Genomic DNA, 8,074 nt, shown 5'->3' on the forward strand with positions numbered 1-8,074 from the left:
GTGTGGTTTGATCATGTTCATGCTTTTCTCCCATTTCCATAGATGTACCCTCTTCAACCTCTCCTTGCTATATACCCAACCTTGGGATTTATTCCTAAAATTCAGAGTCTGATTTATGCTGTCCAGCTACTCTTGAGAGTGGCTGTGCCCTCGACAATAGTTGATTTATCAGGGGTTCCGCCATTAGATAATTCTGGCTGTGATGGGCCAGTAGCTCCTCAGTGATGGTGTTCATAGCTCCACCCACATTCTGGGATTTTGTCTAGCTTGAGCTTGTGAAGGTCTTATGCCTGCTGGTACAACTTGCTGTAAATCCATACACCCAACTCCCCTATTGTGTCCAGGAAGCGCTGTTTAAAGTCATCTACCACCTCCGGCCCTGACAGCATTTCTATTCCCTCTCCTAAGATTGCTGCGCTCTGGGGGTAAAGGGGAAACATTTTCATGTTGCTCAGTAGAGTCCACACAGGTTTAAGCTTCTCTAAGCTGTGACTGTGACTGGACCTCGAACATGGATTTACTCTTTGTCATAAAGTAGTTCCACCAAGTCAATATACTCTTCTATATCTGTCTTCACATTTGGTCCCTCGATACGATCACCCTCAAAACTTCCTCTCCTGGCACCCCATTGGCTGCACCCAAAGGATGCCTGCTAAGTCATCTTTCTGCTTCTTCGGTGAGTAATCATTTGTTGTTATTGGGACTAAGCCTGTTCTGATCCTCTGATTGTACTGGGGTTTATCATGAGTCACGTGACTGCAGGCGGAAGAGAAGGGGCTTGCAGAGGAAACTGTTTTCATTATTAATGGGAAGAGCAGGTCAGAGTGCTCTTAGGGAATAGGGTCATGTGCTCTTAGGGAGTAGGGATGTGTGCAGAGCCAACAGCCTTGAGGAAATGGTCCATGTCTTTCAGAGTTCAGGGTTCTGGATTTTTTCAGTTAAGACCCCACTGGGGCATTGGTGATGTTTCTCACTGCTGTGACAAAATGGCAAATGGAAACAATGTAAGGAATGAGGGGATGATTTAGGCTCATGGTTCAAGGGTATAGTCCATCATGGTGGAAGGTTTCGTGGAAGGGCCGTGAGGTAACTGTTCCCACTGCATTCAGCAGAGAGAGCTGAATGCTGGCACTCTCTGCTTCTTTCTTCTAGTCAGTCTTGCATCCAGACCCTTGGAAGGTGCTATCCATATTTAGGATAGACCTTGTCTGCTCTGTTCTTCCTTTCTGGAAACACCCTCACAGAGATACCGAGAGGTGTGTACAACTATGATTGTAAATCCAGTTAATTTGACCGTGGAGATGAACCATTACATTGGTATTAGAGTAATGAACCTTCTTTGCCTCTATATTTAGATATATCTAGAGTTCTACAGCTCTATCTGGTCCAAGGTCTGCTCCTTGACCGTTGTCATCCTTTGGTAACAGCAAGAGGACCTCTCTGGCTTTCACAAGCAGCCTTTCCGTGTGTGTGTGTGTGTGTGTGTGTGTGTGTGTGTGTGTGTGTGTGTGTGTGTGTTGCTCTGGGCTTCTCAGCATCCCTCTGCAGTGTGTCAGTGCAAATTAGCATTCACAGGCCAGCTCCTCAGTCGGGGTGGGCATTGTCCTCTTAGCTTGTAAATGCCTGATTATTTGAAATCATTATACAAGCACAGGGTATCCACATTCCTGGTTCCTGGAACATTTGGTCACCACCCATGAACTCGGCAGTGCTCTGGGCACTGCCTCAGCCAGCAATTACCCGTATGTACTCAGGCTCCATCCTGAGAGGGATCTGGGGTGGGCGAGGAGTCCTTGTTACCAGATAGTGAATGAGCCAGGCTCCAAACTCCTTCGTAGTACCTCTTTCCTCAGAAGACTCTTTCAACCACTGTGTTGGTTCAGATCCTCTAAGAAGAAGATTCAAAATCCAGAGTGACAGAATAGTTAGCGGTGATGCTAATTGTTGGTATCAGGAACTGGCTTTACGGTTGGTTGCAGATTCCCTCCAAACCCAGCAGTGACGTCACTCATAGGCGGCAGGGACCCGCGCAATCGCCATACATTCCCAGCGTCCGTTTGGTTTAGCTCCCACCTTTACTTGCAAGCGGTTACGTCACAGCCTAAATAAAAGGCAGACCCTTCACCCCTTCTTCTCTCTCTTATCCCCCTTTGTCTCCGTCACCCCCTTTTGTTCCCGTCCCCCACAATAAAAATCTCACACATGGAACTGCATTGGCCTGATGTGGTCTGTCCGGACGCGAGCGGCGACTCTATCACAACAGTAATAAAGGGTAAAGGGAGGCGACAGCCTTCAGACCGAACTGTAGGTCTGAGTCCTGTGCCTGGACAGGGAGAAGAGGACTCAAGCACAAGGACCCAAGATCACAGAGAAGTTTGTTTTGGAAATATTTTGACTAGCCTGTTGGGGAGGCCCCGTTGGGAGAGCCTCCTGTTAGGCTCAGATCTCTGAGGAATTCAGTCATTAGTTGAAAAATGTGTGCTCAGAATAACTATTTCTTCTGCAGATATTCTCTTTCAGGAATCCTAAGCTACACGTTCACGTTCATGGCTTGTGCTAGACAGATATTGTTAAGTAGAAGTGTCGGTGGTGGATTGGAGGGGGCTGTTGTCCTGGTAAAGGGCTTGCCTGTCACCCACAAGGCCAAAGATCCCATCTCCTGAATTACCAAAGGACATAGGTCTGGCTACTAGAAGCCTGTTGAGCCCAGTAGAAGAAGGAACAAAGGGACTGAGGAAGCCATGACTAGTGCGTGCCTTTCCTCCGCCGGCCTTGTTCCCAGGTCAGTGACTCAGCACCGCTGTCTCAGGGACACAATCCTTCTCAGGCTGGAGGCTCTTTGCTGAGGCTCTGTAGAAGTGAAGCCTTCTGATTCTGACTCACTGGCTGAGACTGAGAGGTGAGATCTAAAGGCTGCCCCTTCTGTAGCTAATCTTGCTCTTACTTCCCACTCCAATCCTGCCTTCCAAGGTACCTATGCCTCCACCCCTTCCGCTTCTGTCGGGATACACGGCGTGGATCAATTTGTTTCTCATTAGCAGTTCCCTGTGCAGACACAGAGCTTGCAGATCTTCTCTGGCTAATTCAACAGTCATTTACCCGCCCTCTGTTCATCTTCCTAAACAGTGACCAATTCTCTTCCGCTGTAGACTTTGCCCTTAAAATTGGACTGGGGGAAGGGAGTGGGGCAGCCTTAGTGAGAAGGACCTGGGTATGGTCAGGAGTGTGGAGGGGAGAACTTAGCACAGACACTACCACTCATGTGTCTTCAGAGTGGGAAGACGAGTCTCTTTCCTCCCAAAGGTTCTTGTATTTTCCCTTTTGTTAGCTTGTCTTCCATCCCACCCACCGGCATCATTAAAGGTGATCCTATTAATGCATGACATTGTTTTACTCTAAAAAAAACCTCCCCTATCTTTATGATTCTCTTAGATTAAGAAAGTACAGCTTTCTGAAAGGGGGGTTTATGAGTCAAGCGTGCTCATGAATTCCTGTAATCCCAGAACTCCTAAGACCGAGGGGCAGTAAGGACAATGTAAGCCATGCACTACACAATGAGGTCTGACCCAGCTTGGGCTACAAAGGGTGAGACCTGTCTTTCTCCCTCGCCTGTATAGGTAGGTAGAAGGGCACTGTGTGGTATTTGGTTCTGGTCTTTAAGAACCCATAGCCCAGGGAGATAGACTGCTTTAGCACAGTGTGGCAAACATTTGTACAAGTTTAGGGAGGTCCATGGAAACACAGGAGAGGGCAACAGGATCCACTTGGTAACACAGCAAGCCTCCCGGAGGAGCTGAGATTCCAGTGTGCTTCAGGAAGCTGGCTGTGTGAACACAGGAGGGGAGATTGTATACGAAGAGCCAGCCGAGTAACCAGACTCTGGAAGTGAGAAATGCTTGCTGCCCTCGATGAACACTGGGGCTCGAGGGGGATGGTAGGAGGCCGTAGCCATTCTGAATGTGGGAGACAGGGCAAGAGGCAGACCATGAGATCCTTTGCTAACATTTTCAAGGAATTCGAGAAGAGGTCTGACATGTTGGATGCTGATATTAGAAGCTTCTCTCCAGCTATTTGGCTCTGCAGAAGGTTCAGAGTACACTAACAAGGAACAATGAGATGCCTTCACCAAGAGGGTGATCTCAGGAATTGAGTAGGACCACTGATGTCAAAAGCCTATGTGGGGACTACTCTGTCAGCCATCTGTGGCTCAACCATGTATACCTTTGCAATACAGTGAGCACCATGATCGCTGTCCTTTCCCTAGCTCTATGTATCAGGGAGGGTGGTCACCTAGCCCAGTTGTTCCCAGCACCTCCCCGGGTACAGAGCTATGGTTTCATTCTCTTTTACTCCTAAGAACTTGAAGCTCTCCCTGTGGCTTACCTTCATTGTTTTGGGAGTACTGGAATAATAATTCAGGCATGAGTCCTCTTCCTTCAGACCAGGCTACACTAGTCATATATCTGTCATCACACTGCTTTCACAGATGCTACAAGCAATTCCACTGGACCACACACCTGCTCCCTTCACCTGTCAATCGCATCTGCCCATTCCCTGATGTTCTCTACCTCTCTCAAGTACTGTGTCAGAAACCAGAATCCCGGGGGTAAATCAGGTGCTATGAAAATCTTGCAATCATGCAACTTAACATGTCTGTAATATTTTTGTGATAAGCACACATTTGAACACAGTAAAGAGCATTGGAAAACGTCTTCATCCTGCGCTGGAGAGATGGAGGAGATGATTCTAGGCTCTCACTGAGCTCCTGGGTCATTCGGAGAACTCCTAATTGTTGCCTTTAAGTGATGGTGATCAGCATGCGTGTCGGGCTTTTATCACTGCCAAAGAGTAGCGTGGGGGGTTTTTAAGTTTTCATTTCTGCAGTTCTACGTGCAGACTAGTTGACAATAGATTCTCATTGACCAGTTGTGTCTTAAGATATTTAAACTTCTTGATACCAGATGTCTTAGACACTGTTCTATTGCTCTGTGTGTGTGTGTGTGTGTGTGTGTGTGTGTGTGTATATATATATATATATATATATATATATATATATATAGAGAGAGAGAGAGAGAGAGAGAGAGAGAGAGAGAGGGAGGGAGAGAAGCCTGGTGTTGGCTTCAAACAATTCCACTCCCAGGGACTAAACCACCATTCAAAGACTGCACATGGACAGACCCATGGCTGCAGCTGCATATGTAGCAGAGGTTGGCCTTGTTGGGCACCAATGGGAGGAGAACCCCTTGGTCCTGCCAAGTCTGAATGCCCCAATCAGGGTGGGGAGGTGGGAAGGGGTGGTGGTTGGGTGGGGAATGCCCTCATACAAGAAGTGGGGGTATGAGATAGGGAGATAAGAAGGGAAACTGGGAAAGGGAACATTTAAATTTGAAATGTAAATTAAAAAAAATCCAATAAAAGAAAATATATGAGCCTATGGGGTCCATTCGTAGGTAGTCAAACCATAAGAGCAGAAGACCATGAGTTCCAGAGCCAAATCTAATAGAGAAATCGGAGGTTGAGGATGTAGCTTGGTGGTAGACTGATTCAAGCGCCAGCCTTAGGCAAGCCATCTTGGGCTCTATAAGAAAGCTAAATCATGAGCCCCTGAAGAAAGAAAGAAGCCATCAGGTTCTGTCGCTGCACTGAAAAGTAGGAGAAAGAAGAGAGAAAAACAAGCAAGGAAGTTAAGTGTCTCTTCCTGGACAGATGCAGATCTGAGAATCCATCTTCTTATAGTGGGACAAAACTTGTCACAATAGCTTGGATTTACGGGTGATCTTCTGCAGGAGGAACCATTTCACCTTTCGAGGTGACCTTTAAGAATGTTAAAATCAATCAATTTTATTTGACATCCAAGTCAGTGTTCTGCCATGAATAAATGCGAGCACTTTACCTGGAGAACAAAACAGAAAAGACAGGGATATTCCCTGGGGCTAGGTGGAAGAAGGCTCTGGAACAAGAGTAGAACTCATTGAGAGGCCATCAACCACCTGATTCAGCATGAGGAAGAACCCTGAACACCCCTCCTGTGTCCACCGATCCTGGTGGCTCACTTAACAGTCCATTCTGTGCTCACATCCTGTGGTGAGCTGTTGAAAATAAAATGGTGGACCCAAAACGCATTGCCGAACACAGACTCATTTGCTTTTATTTCATGATTGGTGGGTATCCATAGGAACCTATGTTAGGTCAGGTATACACGGGGGCCAATTCTAGCTAGGAGGGATATATTTGGTTTTGTTGAGTTTCAAAAGCTAAGTGACTCCAGAAGTAAATTGTTTTTATTCTGAGTACTTGTTTTGAAACAGGGTCTTCCTGTCTTGTTCAAGTTTGATTTAAACTCACAATCTCCTGTATCAACCTCCTGAATGTTAGAATTCCAGGTGTGTACCACTATACTCAGCCACTCAGTTCCTATAGACGGAGGTACCAAGAAAAGCATGAAGTGTGTGTGTGTGTTATTCAAGAACATGCTTATAAGTCGTTTGAAAGAAAAATTTTCTAGCTATAATGTCTTGACAGATACTTGATAAGCCAAGAAACCAGTGTTTTGATACAATGATTTTTCAGCTGACTTCAACACCAAGGTGTTAGATTTCAAATTTCAGTCCCACGACCTACAAACTGGCTGGTTTCAAGCAAGATCCTTAACCTCTCTCTGTGCCTCAATTTTCTCAGCTCTAACAATGCTCATTTCTAAGTCTTTTTTTTTTTTTTTTTTTTTTTTTTTCGGAGCTGGGGACCGAACCCAGGGCCTTGCGCTTCCTAGGCAAGCGCCTACCACTGAGCTAAATCCCCAACCCCCTCATTTCTAAGTCTTAAGCACTGTTGTGGGCTGCAGTGGCCCACTCAGGGTGACTGCTCCATATTGACAAGAGGAGCCCTCTCAGAGATGTTGATTCCTGACTTCCTGACATTTAGAGAGAGAGAGAGAGAGAGAGAGAGAGAGAGAGAGAGAGAGAGAGAGAGAGAGAGATCGGGAGGGGGGGAGGAAGAAAAGAACATGGACTCAAGGCCAGTTGCGTTTGTCTACAGATCATTTTTTTAGACCTTTACTATGCTTAGTTGTTTCAACAAATACAAAATACCTACTGTGTGCTGCTTACTGCTGAAAACCTTCACACTAGGAAACTGTCTTCCTTAAATTTATTTATTTTCAGTCCTGCTCCGTGTAATCGTCGACTTCGCACAACCTGGGTTCCTGGCCTGTGGGCCTGTCTGTGGGGGATGGTCTTGGTCAGTAACTGATACAAGCTCCATCTTTAGGCAGGCCATCTTGGGCTCTATAGGAAAGCTAAATCATGAGCCCGTGAAGTAAGACGCCAACGACAACATTCCTCCAGGGTTTCTTCCTCGAGTTCCTAATTAAGTTCCTAGTCAAGTTCCTGCCCGGACTTCCCTTAGTGAGGGACCACGACCCGGAAGTGTAAGCCAAGTAAGTCCTTTTGTTTTCTGAGTTGCTTTTGACCAGAATGGTTATCACAGCAACAGAGGTCAAACTAGAGCACGGGGAATAGGAAGATAAGCGCCAATCAAAGTGAAGTAAAATAAAGTTGGAAATAAAGAAGGAAATTATACGCTAGAATCATAGTTTCTACCCCTCTACTGTGTCTTCACTGTGTGTGCTCTCCCTCCCTCCCCCTTCCCTGCCCTCTCCCGTCTCTGTCTCTCTCTTCCTCTCTCTCTGACAAATCTGGACAGCCACTAGGGAAATGGGAGTCAATTTGGGGATTAATTGGGTTTGATGAGTTTTGAAGTTGTTCTTCTTAAACTTCTGGACCACTTAAAAAACAACAAAAACGAAACTCAAACATAGTCCAGCAAAAAACTTGATAGAGAATCTCTTTCTTTCTTTTTTTCATCATATTGTTAAATTTGTAAGAAACTAATCAATGTAAAATTGATAAAGACATAGATTCAGGAACAAATTGTACAGGCCCGTTCTAAAACATGATGAAGTGCACTTATTTCTCTGACCTTGTTTTCCTTTCTCAAAACGTTCCCTATCATCGAGAACACACGGAGCTCCAAAGAACAGGCAAAGGCATGGCTGTCCTTCTCAGACCATGTCCGT

Source organism: Rattus rattus, chromosome 12 (genome assembly GCF_011064425.1).
Source record: "Rattus rattus isolate New Zealand chromosome 12, Rrattus_CSIRO_v1, whole genome shotgun sequence".
NCBI classification, from domain to species: Eukaryota; Metazoa; Chordata; class Mammalia; order Rodentia; family Muridae; genus Rattus; species Rattus rattus.